Source organism: Chelonoidis abingdonii, chromosome 4, assembly GCF_003597395.2.
Source record: "Chelonoidis abingdonii isolate Lonesome George chromosome 4, CheloAbing_2.0, whole genome shotgun sequence".
In the NCBI taxonomy this organism is placed as follows: Eukaryota; Metazoa; Chordata; order Testudines; family Testudinidae; genus Chelonoidis; species Chelonoidis abingdonii.
Genome location: NC_133772.1, coordinates 37,331,978 through 37,348,016, shown reverse-complemented (window position 1 = coordinate 37,348,016; position 16,039 = coordinate 37,331,978). Strand labels below are relative to the sequence as shown.

Genomic DNA, 16,039 nt, shown 5'->3' with positions numbered 1-16,039 from the left:
ACTCTTATCAACCAAAAATCAAGAAGTAACTTCTTACAATAACTGACAAATCAGGCTTTTAATTGACAACCTGGTTTATATCAGAGAAACTCCTGTTAGGAAGCAAGAATAAAAAAATTAATTTATTCAGACATAGCATGCACCAATCATGAGATACTAAAACAGGAACAGGGATTTCTGGAAACAATTTTAAAAACACAATCCAACATAATTTGTAGATGTTTAACTGTCTAAGATATAAATTAATCCCTACAATTTTCCTTTGAAGAACATGCCTAATAAAAGCTGGCCTCTACCATTTAATAAAGTATACCATTTAATAATAATGGAAGGTCTTATAGATCATTTATTTTTGTGGAGAAAAGAAAGAGATCCATAGCGAACAAGGCAGATCTGTATTCTTCAGCTGTCTCACACAATTGCTACCCTTTCTCCAGTAAAACAATACCTTTCACTTATAAAGCTGCTATTAGCTATAACTGAGTGATAATCACATTTGCGTGCCATGGAATAAACACAGCCATGTAAAGCAACAGTACAGTGCACAATATGCTAACTACAGCAATTAAAAACTAGCTAACTGAGCATAGGGCTGTTATAAACATACAGCTAAGGGTAGCATAAAATCTCTTTTATTACCTGTAAAGGGTTAAAAAGCTTAAATAACCTGATTGGCTTGTAGGGACAAAGAGCGACCAGGGCAGAAAAAAAAAAACATCTCCTAAAACCCTGCCTAAAACAAGCATCCAAGATTACAAAAATTGTAAGTAATAGCAAGAAAATGCTTAGCTTATCTTTTGTTTTAGCTTGTAAATTTCCCCTATGCTAAGAGAAAGGTTTATTCCTATTTTTTGTAACTTTAAAGTTCTGTCTAAAGGGAAATCCTCTGTGATTTAAATCTTATTACCCTGTAAAATTACCTTCCAGTCTGATTTTACAGAGGTGCTTCTTTTACTTTTTTTCTTTATAATAAAGTTCTGCTTTTAAGAACCTGATTGGTTTTTAGTGTCCTAAAAACCCAAGCGTCTGGTCTGTGCTAATCTTGTTTACCTATTTGGTTGGTATATTATGCTCAAGCCTCCACAGGAAATGGGGTACAGGGGCTTGGGAGGATATTTTTGGAAAACAGGAACTCCAAGTGGTCCTTTTCCTAAATCTTTGTCTAACTCACTTGGTGGTGGCAGCGATACCATCCAAGAACAAGAAAAAAATTGTGCCTTGGAAAAATTTTTAACCTAAGCTGGTAAAAATAAGCTTAGGGGGTCTTTCACACAGGTCCCCACATCTGTACCCCAAAGTTCAGAGCAGGGAGGGAACCCTGACAAGGGCTAATAGAGGCTAAAATGCTCAGATGTGGTTTTATCAAAGTACATAAAACAGACCTTCATGTGCTTCAGGTCACGGTAGACATTAATTCACAACAAGAACAAACAATAAATGTTGGTGAGATTCTCTCTGACTGACAAGTATACTCTCTTTAAGGCAAGTTTACTACCAAACTGGTGTTCCTACAGGAGCGCTAGACTTGTAATGGAATAGCCTCAGATTAAGAAAATCCTTCAGACCAGTAATGGAACTATTATATATACACACAGTATATAAATAAGAGAGACAAAACTCAAAATCTGTTAAGACTCCAAATGCAGCCATGTTTGGGTACCTAGTTACAACTCCATTATCACTGACATTTTTATAGTGCAGTGATACTCAGACCTCAGTTTTTCAGGAGTCAAATTAGTGATCAACATTGCCTAAAAGAGCCACAGAAGTGTGAATTCATTGTTTCGTTTACTGTAGTACTATTCATATTTAAACAATATTCCGGGAAATATTTAATGCAGTATATATAAAAATAAAATTCTCACAGCAAATAAGTTAATAACTTAATGCAAGTCGACAACTTAATTGGTTAACAACATAAAAGCATCCTGATTGGTTAATAATTAAATCACAGTGCTTTAATATGTGCTGAAAAGAGCCACAAGAGACATTAAAGAGCCGCTTGCAGCTCACAAGCTGCAGTCTGAGTATCACTGTTCTAGTGCATAGCCTAGAATAGATCTTATCCGTGTTTCAGAATGAGATTAAAGCCCTGACAAATCTCCCAGTGCATTTGAGGGGGTGGAGAGGACAGTGCACTAGGTGCATCACTGATCTGATCCAGGATGGCAATTCCTCAAACTAAGAAAATAGCCATGTTTCACCGGAACGGACCTCCCCACCTGGTGTGTTGCTTGCATAGTCTGGGAAAGGTTATGAACAGAGTAGCAGAAAATACAGGTTGTGGCTGCCTGTGAGAAACATGGAAGTATTCAACTACATGGCAAGCTTCTGCTTCTCCTGAGACCACTAGCTTTATAGCAAGCATCAGAAACATTCCCCCTACACAGATTTGTAAGGCATACTTTCTCTTCAGTTTTGTTATAGGCCTACCCATTAGCACTGCTCTAATTGTAAAGGTTGTCTCAGTATTTTTATTAGAAAACCTGGACAAGATTTTCAAAAGCCAAAGAGGGGATTTAACAGAACTCTCAGTGTAGGTCTACACAAGAAGCACAACATCAGCACGGCTTCACCGATGCAACTGCGCCTCTGTAACATGTCTGGTGAAGAAGCCGTATGCCAACAGGAGGTCGCGCTCCCATCGGCACACTTACTCCACCTCCGTGAGAGGCAGAAGCTATATTGGTGGAAAAGCATCTCCGGCCATAGTGCCAGTAAGGACAGTGCTTAGGTCTCTGTAACCTGCATCACTCAAGGAGGGTCTTTTTCACATCCCTGAGCAACATAAATTACATTGACTTAAGCAGTGGTGTAGACCTGCCCTTATTGTGGTTAAGTCCCCTAGGTAAATCTAAAAGTCTCAATCCCTACTTTTAAAATGTTTCCACATCTGGATATTAAAGTTTTGGCTAAAGCGGAAACTTCAAAATCCTGCATGGCACCAGGACTTTTGGGTCATATGCCCCAGCAGCCTCCCAACTCCATCCATCACAACTGGGCGTGGAGCTATAACATTGATTGAGTGTGTGGGTGCTTCAGCCCCATAAATCATCCACACCACAACAGCACGCCACACCTGAGAAACCTGTTTTAACCAAATCCTGGCAATTGTTAAGTTACAGGGGAGCAAAAAAGAGGAAGACTCTGGTTTCAAATAATCTCTTAAGGATGTTTATCACTTAAGGAAAGGAAATAGTATCTAGAGGGATGAACTTTTAAGAAACAGAAGATCCTGTTTTCACGCAAATATCGCTGCCCACCACCATCACCACACAAACGCAAAGAGAAAGGCACAAGAATTTCAAAAAGCACTTACAGGGCTGAGGAGCACAAGTATAATTGATTTTTCTTGACACTTGCACTCCTAAGTTCTCTCAGGCACTTTTGAAACTCTCACCCACAAACTATGAAAAATACCTTTTCGCACGCACGAACACACACACGCTATCTATATCTATATGCAGCTCATTAAAGTACCTGTTCCAATAATGTCACTGATAAAGTAAGTTAAATGGTGTAGGGAGTTAGTGGTTTCTGGAGATAAGTTTAAATCCTGTCTAGGGTTACAGGTAAAAGTTAGCATAGTGGTCTCATTCAGTACACATTTATCCACATCACAAGGCAACACAGCTGGGACACATAGCAGCGCTTTGCAAGGCCACAAACCAGAATAGCAAGGGATTTTATAGGAAAAGACCAAGATGTTCAGATATCTGAGAAGAATCATGCACTATGAGTGACTTCAGCTAATTCATTTAGTTCTTTCAGAAGCACCAGTTTCACACTTAATTTTAAAATTTAGAAAAAGATGGCACAGAAATGCAATGCCAACTTGGCTTAAGTTTGTCTTACCTGAGCTGGATATTAGGCTCTGTGCTACATCAGTTCAGGCTAAATTGCCCTCTCCCCATCTGGCAGAAAATATTTCCAGTTTCAAAATGTTCACCTTCATGACTCTTAGAATTTTCTGTCCTTAGCCAAAACCTCCAAACTATCCAAGCTCTGCTCACTCTCCGTCTCACTCACACACTCCCAAATCAATGCAGCGTCATCTCTCTCCGGTGTCCTCCACACAAGCGTTCACTGCAGCGGAGAAATGCAGCCTCGGAAGTTGTCACCATACAGACTCTCTTCCCTCTCCCAGACTCACTGCAAAGAAAACAAGAAGAAGTCCGTCAGCTTTTTGCTTCTTGCACCAAGCATATATTTTTGTCACAAAATCAGGATCTATTTGCAAACAAACAAACAAAAAAGTGTTCAACATTCTGTTTATGTGAACACCCAAGTAAACACACTCAGGGCTTGGGTGTACTATAGGGTTACAATGGATGTAATCCTGTAGTGCAAACGCTATGGGGAAGTTATTACAGCAACAGAAGGAGTTCTTCTCTCCTGCTAGTAACTCCACCCCCCAGAGGTCTGTCTACATTGCAATTAAACACCCGCAGCTAGCTTGTGTCAACTGACTCAGGCTCATGGAGTTGTAAAATTGCAGTGCACACATTCGGGCAGAAGCCCAAGCTCTGGGATCCTCTCCATCTTGCAGTGTCCGAGAGCTCAGGCTCTAGCCTGAGCCCGAACGTCCACACTGAAATTTTATAGCCCGGCAGCCCGAGTCAGCAGTGCAGAAGTAGTGATGGTAGCTAGATTGACCAAAAAAATGCTGCTGTTGACCTAGGTACGTCTACACTGGAAGGTTAGGTTAGCAAAGCTGCGGCACTCTGCATTGTAGCTATGTCGCCCAGGCATCATGACTACTTTGTACAACATTTCAAGGGTGTAACCCACCAATGAGGAAAGGAAGCATTTAGGGTGGTACAAGGGACGGTAAAAACAGTGGTGCTGAAAATGAGCAAATGAGGATTAAGGCTGAATTGTCATGAAGATTTCCTAAGCCACATTATCTGAGACACTGTAGTGTAGTCTCCCAAAAGAAACGTAGGGCTTGGCTACACTTGAGAGTTACAGCGCTGGTGGTGGCTTTACAGTGCTGTAACTTACTCCCCGTCCACACTGGCAAGGCACATACAGCGCTGTATCTCCCTGGCTACAGCGCTGGCTGTACTCCACCTCAACAAGAGGAATAAAGAAAAAAGCGCTGCTCTTGCAGCACTGGGATGACAGTGTAAACAGTGATTAATCTTACTACGCTGTAACTGACCTCCGGAACCTTCCCATAATGCTTTTTAAGTAAAGATAACACTCTTTGTTTTGTTGTGAACTAGAGGCTCCTGGAGCTGCTTATCTAAAAAACAAACACAGCTACTGTTTCCTCGAGCAGAGGCAGGCAGGGGGATGAATGTCCACAGCTAGTGTTTGCTTGACGAGAGAAGCAGCCCGGAGAGGGGGAGGGTGGGTCCGTTTTGGAGCAGCTGCTTATCTGGTCTGAAGGCTATTTGCATTTAGTGAATGACAGAGGGGTGCGGAAAGGGGTCGAAACTTTTAAAATGATTGAAGGTTGGTGCTGTGTATATTTCAGTCTTTAGAACTTGCATGGCAGGGAGCTGACACAGTGTCAGCTCCAAAAATCCACTCTCTCTGTCTCCCCCACGCTCCCTGTCACACTCCACCCCACCCCCCTTTTTTGAAAAGCACGTTGCAGCCACTTGAACGCTGGGATAGCTGCCCATAATGCACCACTCCCAACACCGTTCCAATGCTGCAAATGTGGCCACACTGCAGCACTTTCCCTACACAGCTGTACGAAGACAGCTTTAACTCCCAGTGCCGTACAGCTGCAAGTGTAGCCAAACTTTTAGGGAGCTGCATGGCTCAGGTTATTGGATAGCGTGGGCTGGACTAAGTAATGGAAAAAATACCACAGGGAGAATCCTGAACTGACCAAGGGGAACAGATTACATGCCTCACTAGGTCTTTTCCATTTCCAGTGTTTGCTTCTTTGTTGATACACAGGACCTAGATATGTTTGTGCATCTAAACAGCTGTTAAAGCCAGTGGGCAGTGATGCAGTCGCTCAGCCAGAAATTTCACAAAGCAGGGGACAAACAATTGATCACGTGTTTAGATCTTAGGGGCAACAAATACAAACAAACAATTTAAAACAGTCATGACCTCATTTTGGTCAGTCTGGTTTTGTTTTACTCATAACATATTCAATGGCCATTTTTGAGCCTCTCAGTTTTCAAATTTTGCTATTCTCCCTTCTGGTTTGAGATGCCAGTCATGTCCTGATTTCAGTGCTGCTGCATAGAAAAAAATGCCCAACACTGCTTTACAGTAATGGAGAGATTGGCTTGTTGAATTGCATTTTGTTTAGGATTAGGATAGAAGTTTGTGATCTGACCAGACATTCTGGGTGAACTAAAATGCAGTTAATGTGCCTACAGCCACATGATGTCATTTGTCTGTAATTTACTTATGCAGCGAAGCTCAGTTCAAACACAACATCTTGTTTTCACTGGGGTCCTGTGTTTTACCTCATTTTCTAACTTGGTTGACTGATTTACAAGGTCAAGTGGATTCATTCACCTGGAGGTCTCAAAGCCCGTTAACCCATGGAGATCGTAGGCACGTACTATACAATGTCACCCTCAGCTTTCCGACACGAGAACACAAGACCCGCCAAAGCCCTTTGCTGCTCTAATTCATTATCCCACACTGTTGATGAGCCAACAGTGCTAATGGAAAAACTGAACTGATTTCCCAGCACAAGCAGCTGCTACCAGCTATATTTTAGATGGAATAATCTTGGCCATTTGCTGACAGACAAACACAATGAAGCTCAATGGTACACAGGGATTGTCTGTCATCCAAACATTACAGGAAACTGTTAGTCCTTCATCCTGCAATATTCTCTCAAGACATCAAAAAAAGAGTTATGACAGCTGTGATATGATTGATAAGATTGCAAACTGTGATATGCATAGTGCACCCAACTTTGAAGGCTGCTTAGAACTTTCCAGCTGAGAGTCTCTAAAGTATTTTCCAATCACTAACTAGGCTTTGAAAGTGATTTTGGGGCGGGGGGAGGGGGAGGGGAATACATTGAATTAAACCATGGAGTCCTGCGCAGTAGAATGCAGTACCTTCACTTGACTTGGATTTTGTAAAACGACTACTGCAGCAAATTGTTTCTCAGGGCAGCTCAAGACATTTCTTCCATTAGAAAAAAAACGTACTCTCAGCGGTGACAGAGACAGCAGCAGAAGGAGGGGGCTTGGAAAGGGAAATAATTTTAATAGTTCCTAGGAAATTTACAGTTTGTAGTTCTTACTTCAAATAATTCAGAAAAAGAAAAGGCTGTTTTTGCAGGCATAAAACTGCCAGTTTGTCACAGGGTGTGAAGTTTCTACATGAAATTGACAAGCCACCTCAAGGGGAAAATTGTATGATTCTCCCTAGGAGGGGATTTAAAGTCCACTTTCAGTATTTAAAGGCTGTATTAATGGCGTGACTAGACTTTTGATCTCATTCACAAGTACTTGTGAACACACTTCAAAGCATTTAAAACCCCAACATTCACAAGTCTCTTTGTGATACCTCCCCCTTTCATGTCTCTTCAACCACAGCTAGAGCCCAAGATTCAATGACCAAAATAAACAAAGTGTAGAACAGTTTATACATTCCTCCTCAGAGTTGGTTGCATTTATTTCTGAGTAGTCCTTTATGTTTTTTATACCTGTCTACACTCACTCACAGTGAGCATAGAAAGCACTTTGGTAAATTTTAATCACAACAATCATCTTTTTCTGTAAGATGGCAATCATAACAGTAGGTGAGAACCTACAACTAATAAGCTACCAGGAAACAAATTTCAAATCTGCCTCCCTCTCAAACATTTCCCATGCTTATAATTCACTCCCATTTTCCACTGCACAGGGGAGGGAGGGAGGGAGGGAGGAGGAGAAGGAGAAGGAAGAGGAACTTTGCCATGTGCAGTTGAAGATCATCAGATTCAGGCCATCTCAAAACGAGGATTGTGGAAGAGGGAGGGAAGAAAAATACAATTAAAAAATGATGAGGTTCATACAGAGAACACCAAGTAGCAGCCTCCTCTTGTTTATAACATGGAGGCTCCAACTTGAGTGCCTCTGCTGATCTTAGCTGAGGTAGTTTGGCACAGGGAAAGAGATGGCTTTAAATAAAAGCTAGACTCTTCAAGTAGAACTGCTAGTTTCTTGTTGAGACTCCAACAATTCTGCTGCAGCTTCTATTTTTAGACCTTGTGGAGAATAAATAAATACCCAAAAAAAACACTGTTTTGTTTTTTGCCTGGAGTTTCAGATATGTAGCCTCATTATAGAAAATGATTTCTACTTGACCCCATTAAAATATAAGAATCAGATTGGAAAAAGCAGAACACAACAAGTTTTGGGGAAACACTCAAGAGACTAATTTTTTTCCTCTGATGTCTGGAAAAAAACAAAAAACCAGTGAAACCAAAAAGAATTTCCCTCTCCCCATGCACACCCTTTTCGGAATGAAAAATGCATATTGTACTTGAGTGGGAAGGAACTGTAAAAATATGGCCTTTAGAAGTCAGATTCTTCTTGCTTAAGACAGGATGAGAAGTAAATCAAAATTTCTCTAACTGCAAACTTAAGCCAGCTATAATATTGTCCATTCTTCATTAGGTACTAGACCACATGCCCGAGGAACGCAAATACATCAGACAAATACAAAGTAAGACTGGCGACTGATTTACTAGAACATCCACCAAGCGTTTTAAGTGTCTCTTATATAAACAAGTAAAGTGAATTAGACAAAACTGCTTCACATGTTCAGTGCCAATCGCAAATTTGTAAGCATCAAGTCATAACCTACACTGGCCTTTTGTCTGCCAGCTCAGACACACCCAACTATTTCATCTCATCTAACACAGGGGAATAATGAGAGGCAAGTAAATTGGCAGAGTCTCTGCCAAAAACACCACACACTTCCCAGAATGCATTCCTCCCCTAGATCTACTTCTCCACGCTCTTCAGCCCACACCAAATGGGCCATATTACTTCCCCTAAAATCCCAACTCATGTCATTTGCATGTGACTGCACAGAGCAGCATCTAGTAACTTAGAAACTTCCACTGTAGTTCCTTTTCCTACACAGTTCACCTGCTTTTTGGCCTCCATAACTGAACATGCAATTAGATATACCTGGCTTCAGCCACTTACAGGCTGCTCAACTAGAACAAATCACTAAATGATGTGACAGCCATCATCTGCTTAACACCTGTGATTAAAATTGGGCCCTCCAGAACTAAAAGCGTGAATCTACACAGCTTGCATTAAAGAGCCAGGCTCTCTGGTTGAGCCCTGTAACAGACTCTCATCCTCTGTGGATCAGGCTACTAAAAGGGACAGTTACACACTGAAGAGGGTGGTACAGGCACTCCCAAGATACCCAACTCCTGCAGCAATCGCTCCAACGGGGGTCGATTAGATGCAATAAACTGACTGCCAAGCGCTCTCCTGTCGACTCTGGTACTCCACCAGGGGGAGAGGCACAAGCAGAGTCAACGGGAGAGCGTCAGCCGTCAGCTTACCGCAGTGAAGACACCACGGTAAGTAGATCTAAGTACATCGACTTCAGCTACATGAAGCTGCATAACTTAGATTGATTCCCCCCTTCCCCCACTAGTGTAGACCAGGCCTCAGATACTCTTGTCTCTTGTGGTTAAGTAGGGGACATCCAGCAGCTGGAAAGAAGAGCCCAACAGAAAAAAAATGTAATATGTACCCAAAACATGCCATCTCCTATACTCAAGAGAGGACTTTCACTACAGAAAGCACAAATAAATTAATGTCACCAGAATCTTGAGCCCCCTTTACAACTATTTACCTTTAGAAAGGAGGCCTATAAGAGGGGACATGATACAAGTATATAAAATAATTAGTGGTACAGACAAAGTAGATTGGGAGCATCGATTTCCCTAATCTCAGAATACAAGAAATTGGCTAACAGTCCATGAGAAATTCAAAAACTGGTAAGAGGAAATAGTTTAATCACACCTAGTTTGAAAACGTGTCATACTTGTTGCCATGGGATATTATGGACCCCAAGAATTTAGTAAGGTTCAAAAAAGGATGATTTTTAGATGGATATCAAGAATTTAGAGTTATAATTAATGACAATAGATGCTTTGAGAGGGCTATTAAACTTTGTGCTTCAGAGTTTAAGACACTCTGCTTAACAGAGATCAGAAAGAGATCAATGAGGGGTGCAGATCAGTCCACGGGTACTTACTGCCAGATTTACACACCATCTTTTGTGGCATGTGGTTTTGCCCCACAGTCAGCAACAGAGCACTGGACTACAGGGACCACTGCTCTGATCCAGTCTGAAATTATATTCCTATGAAAATATATATTTTAAATGAACTTTTCCCCTAAAAGCCATCCTCATTCTTCAAACAAGACCTTAAAGGAATTAATAATCAGTGATATATGCCAAGAACGGATCCCACATACACAAAGTATACTTTTTGGACTAGAAAATGAGTATGATTTTTTCACATTTGGCTGCCTCTACTGAAGACATAATATTTCTTTCTTTTTTCTTTTCTTTTCTTTTTTTGCTGGTAATACCTTGGATTTCCATTAACTTTATATTATTACTTTGGCTACCAATATGCTGATTCTGGTTAACTCTCTTCTTTTTAAACCCCAACTAATCATATCAAGTAACAGAAAATTTAAGGGAAACCTGAAGTGTTAAATCCAAGATTTGAATTGTGCTGAGAAATGAGCATCCAACATTCTGCAATCTTAGTATAGCTCTGAAATATATAGCATCAGCATATGAGAATCTTCAGAATTCTTAAAAAGCGGCATCAACTTAAAACTACTGTTTCAACAATTTTTGGCCTGCTATAAATCTTAAAATTGGTAGAACTGAAAGACCAGAAAAAAAATTTGGGAGGGTATATTTTGTGCAAATGAAGCCCTTTTGGACTATGCAGGGGAAACAGTTAAATGACTTAAATGTAATAAATCAATTTCCCTTGTTTTTTTGTGTGGTTTTTTAAGAGAGCAAAAGGAGAGACATGACTGTCTAAAAATAAAGGAAAATGTGGTTGTAAAATGACAAAATCTGGCAGGGGAACTGAAGGACAGATATAGTACTGACCTAATTTATTTTTTAACTGACAAAATGTCAGTAGCGTATTTGCCAAGCAGAAAATTCTGTTAAGCACAAACCTAAACTCTATGTTATTTTTTTTTTTAAACTTAAAAAAACCTTGGCCAAGAGTACCTTACAATTAATGCCTGGTATCGGCCAGCATTTTAAAGCAATGGCAGCTAAAGCTGTTAGTAATCCTCAGCTAGGGCAGATCTGGTAATTTAATTGTTTCTGAAAAATATGAAGATTGATTATATCTAATTTTCCCAGAAAAGTAAAAGGGCTTAATATGAACTTTTAGATTCTGCTGAACAGAATATATTGAAGTTTTGAGGCATGTGATGATATCACAATACTGAACATATCTTTTAAACAAATATGCAAAGGTACTGCATGGCTCAGATGGGTGGAACTACAGAGGCTTGAAGATTGATGGTTTAACATCCAAGGAGTGGAAAGTCACTACCATCTGATGGCAGCTGAGGTGACCTTTGTGAAATAAGTAAGCATCTCGGCCCCACATCACAAATTGATACCCTGAGTGGGATTGAATTTCTGAAGATGGAACTCTCCCCCTCACCCCTAATATCAGAGAGCACGTACATTAATGTGGCAGACAGGGTTAGGGGTTAAAGCAATTTGTACTCTAGCTACCTGTGCTGTATCTGCTCAGGATATAAGGACAACTTGTAGCAAGTCTGATGAAAACACGGTAAGTCAATGGGTGAGCACTCACCCGTCAACTTAATTCATCCACCTCAATGAGAGATGGAAGCTATGTTGATGGGACAGCGTCTCCCATCAACACAGCGGGGTGTAGACATCACTTTAAGTCAATGCAAGTTACAATGAATCAAGTTCTGTAGCTTATGTAACTTCACTGGTGTAACTTGCATCAGCTTTCAGTGTTTGGGTAGACAAGGCCTAAGGCAGTAAATTCAGCACCATTTGCCAGCAGCAAACACTTATTTTTTAAAATATTAAAAACATGTATTTGGCATTTGGTGCATTTCTTAATTAAACATCACCTCTGAGGCTGCATGCAAGGTTTATTCATATCATATGCTGCTGTCTCTCCATCTCCCACAAACTTCATAAGGATCTCGCCACGGCTGTGTTAGCACTTTATTTCTGTTGGCAAGTACCAGTTTGCGCATTTGTGAATGCACTGTGAAGTCAGAGGTCATGAGAGGTGAAGGAGAAGGTGCCCCTTCTTTTCACAACACCTTGAGAGGGGGAGTGCAACAGGGACATTGAAGCAAGCTTTACAGATCACAGGATCCCCTCTCACCCTGCTAGCAGATGGTTCTTTTTCCATATTCTAGAGAACTGTCAGCCCTGGAAATTTCCCAGCTCCTCAAGGCAAACAGCCCTTTGGCTGTCTTAATAAAACATCTCTGTTGCTAGGTCTGCGGAAGGAGAAATAGATTACAGAACACAACACAAAAACAGATCTGTACTGTTACTGCCTGAGGCTATTAACCCTCCTCTGAAGCACTGTGTACAGGCCTAGTCTTTGTGCCCCAGGAAAGCTATTATTGCCTGGGAGGGTGGGTAGCATGGGGCCGGTACTAATCACTGGGGGAGAGGAGACAACTGTGAAGTGCCCCGATGTGGCATTTAAAATATTAACAGATTAACAAAAGATGACAGATTACATCGACCACTTTAGAGATGTTTATATCTGTGAGAGGTTCACATATGTAAGAAACTAGGAGTAAAATAGCGAACTCTAGCAAAACCACCTCACATAAACAGAAATAAAACAGAGTAATTATCATGGAAGCCCACTGAAGCCGTGTATGAGTTTAATCACGAAATTGAGGGGAGAGGGGGAGAAAGAGGCTACTGAGGAGTCTTAGAGAGAAAGAAAAACAATGGCTAAATATTTATTTGCTTTAGGCTTAGATATGTCAGAAGCACCCATGCACTAAGTCTGAGTGCTCTGCCAATCACAAAAACAAAATGCAATAGAATCATTGCTTACAATGCAATATGCAATAGAATCAGCTTGCCCCTTTTAGTAAGCAGCAACATGTAATCCAGTACTAACAAATCCAAAGCCCCAGTGCCCCTACCTCTCTTCACAGGCCATTCAAAATTAACATGAACCAGAAACTCAGGTTTGCTAGGTCAGATATTCCCCACCCTTTGTTTTGAAGAACGTATTCTGATCACAGACTAGACAAAAACAAAACACAAAAATCCATCTTCCTATGTGGCCTAAAATAGGATTTGAATTCTGGCCTTTAGACTTTATACCAGTACACTAGCCCTCTAAACTCCTCCTCATACAGAATGAAAACGGCCCATATCTCTCAGCAAGCATCTGCGCTGCTCACTGTACCTGAATTCCTGCTATGGGCTGGATGACTGCAATTAATTCTGCTTATAACTGTAGCTCTCGGGAGGCAGGCAGCCGTGCCTCTTGAACAGAGAACAGTTCCAAAAGCTCCATGACAAGATTCTTGCTACTTACTGCCAATGGACCATTAAAAAATATTTCCCAGTGGGAAGTTCTCTGATTTTCATAAGTAGTGTGCACAAACAGCAAGCATCCCAATTCAATTACAAGTAGCTAAACTGCTAATGGAAAAGATGTTTCTTTTTCCTTCCTGAAGGCAGTCACGGGGTAATATGTGCTTGAAGAAACACCATCCATCGACTCACATGACATCAATTAATCAATAACTGAATTAAAGCAAGAGGCTGAAGAGCAATGAGGTTTGGGACTATGACACCAAGCTCTGAGGAACAATAGCTCAAGTGCGTCCTTGGGTTGTTATTCACAGTAGGGATCACTAGGATCGCTGTCAGCTGGTCACTGCTCCGCAAAGACCTCCTACCCAACTCCCACTGTAAGAAAAGAACAGAATTTTCAGACAGATAGATGAACACAATACATTGACAAAGAATTAACATGGCTTTTGTAAAGGGAAATCATGCTCCACCAATCTGTTAAAATTCTCTGAGGTTGTAAACAAACGTGGACAAGGGTGATCCACTAGTTATAGTGTACTTGGACTTTCAGAAAGCCTTGATAAAGTCCCTCACCACAGGCTCTTAAGCAAAGTAAGGAGTCATGGGATATGAGGGAAGGTCCTCTCACAGATCAGTAATTGGTTAAAAGATCAGAGACACAGGTAGGAATAAACTGTCAGTTTTCCAAGTGTTGCTAGAAGCTGGATGACAGGGGGTGGATCACCGGATAATTGCCCTGTTCTTTTCATTCCTTCTGAAGCATCCTGCACCGGCCACTGTCAGAGACATGGTACAGGGCTAGACAGACCATTGGTCTGACCCAGCCATCTGACCTGTCTGCGAGTTACTCAGGGGGAGGCAAATTAAGGTTATCAAGCATGTGACGTGTTTAGTCTGGAAAGTGCTAGGTAAAGCTATCAGGACTAGCTGAGCACCTTAACACTTAAGAGGTAAAAAGGGAAGAGTTCTACTCTTCGCAAAAAACAAACAAAAAGAAAAACAAAAACACCTTTCCCCAAAGGATCTCTGTGGTATGTAAAGCTAAATGAAGTTACCTTCCCTTATTTCCACAGGGAAACCAAAGAACACAGAGCTGCAGGGAACTAGTGAGATCCTATAGACTCTCTCAGTATCTCAGTGTCTTTTTTCCTCAGAATAAACCTGAAGTTATCTGGAGAGTTGGGGTGGACAAATTGGAGAAAGTCCAGACAACAGTAAAAAAAGTGATAAAAGGTAGAAAACCTGACCTACGAGGAAGGGTTAAAAAAAGTGGCCATGTTTAGTCTCGAGAAAAGACTGAAGGGGGGGGACCTGGTAACAGTCTTCAATTATGTTAAGGGATGCTACAAAGAGGACTGTGATGAATTGTTCTCCATGTCCACTGAAGGTAAGACAAGAAGTAATGGGCTTAATCTGCAGAAAGGGAATTAGTTTTGTTTAACTACACCATCTAGAGGATGTGAAAAATCCACACACCTGAACAAGACAATTAAACTGACCTAACCCCTGTTGCAGACAGCGTAAGGTTAAACGGAGAATACTCCCATCAGCCTAGCTCCCACCTCTCAGAGCAGTGCATTATCTACACCGACAGGAAACCCCTCCCATCAGCATAGGTAGTGTCTTCACTGGAGCATTATAGCAGCACCAGTGCAGCATTTTAAGTGTAGACAAGCCCTTAGGTTAGATATTAGAAAACATTTTCTAACCATAAAGGTAGTTAAGCTCTGCAGAAGACTTTCAAGGGAAGTTGTGGAATCCCCATCACTGGAGGTTTTTAAAGAGCAGGTTACCCGGAACCTATCAGGGATGGTCTAGGTTTACTTGGACCTGTCACAGCGCAGGAGGCTGGATTTGATGACTTCTCAAGGTCCCTTCCAGCCCTACATTTCTCTGGGTCATCTGTCATGGCACCTATGTCTCCAGCACTCTAGGTCTCTCCTTTTCCTCCCTCTAACAAAAAGGCTAGGGATGGAGATGAGAGTCTGGGCACATTCACTGCTCTACATGTTGTCTATGAAGAACATTCATCACTTCCACCAGTATTTGGAACAAAAAGAGAGTTATGAGACCCAAAGCACCTTAGTAACACCTGAAACGACTGAGTGCAAATAAGAATTTAACCGAACTGTTCCTTAGGAGAGAATTTCAAACTTTCACAAAACTTTGCCCCCTCAAACCTATTCAGTGACACGCACACCCAACCAACAGAACACCACATTAAAAGTGTAACACAAATGTTAGTTTATAAAACTCAGTATTCTTCTTCGAGTGCTTGCTCATATCCATTCCAGTTAGGTGTGCGCACGCCGCATGCACGTTCGTCAGAGAAACTTTTATCCTAGCAACACTCGGTGGGCCGGCAGGTCGCCCCCTGGAGTGGCGCCGGTATGGTGCCTAATATATACCCCTGCCAGCCCGCCCGCTCCTCAGTGCCTTCTTACCGCCCGTGTCGGTCGTTGGAACAGTGGAGCGC

The 16,039-nt window shown here is 41.4% G+C and overlaps 1 protein-coding gene across 2 annotated transcripts in view; it reads right to left on the bottom strand.

Moving 5' to 3' along the window:
- Positions 1-16,039, bottom strand: part of LOC116820747 (uncharacterized) — a 186,998-nt gene that overhangs the window by 82,606 nt on the left and 88,353 nt on the right. For both annotated transcript variants that reach the window (XM_075065066.1, XM_075065065.1), the window contains exon 2: positions 3,856-4,152. The gene's annotated coding sequence lies outside the window, so the exon portion shown is untranslated. The remainder of the gene's footprint in view (positions 1-3,855; positions 4,153-16,039) is intronic.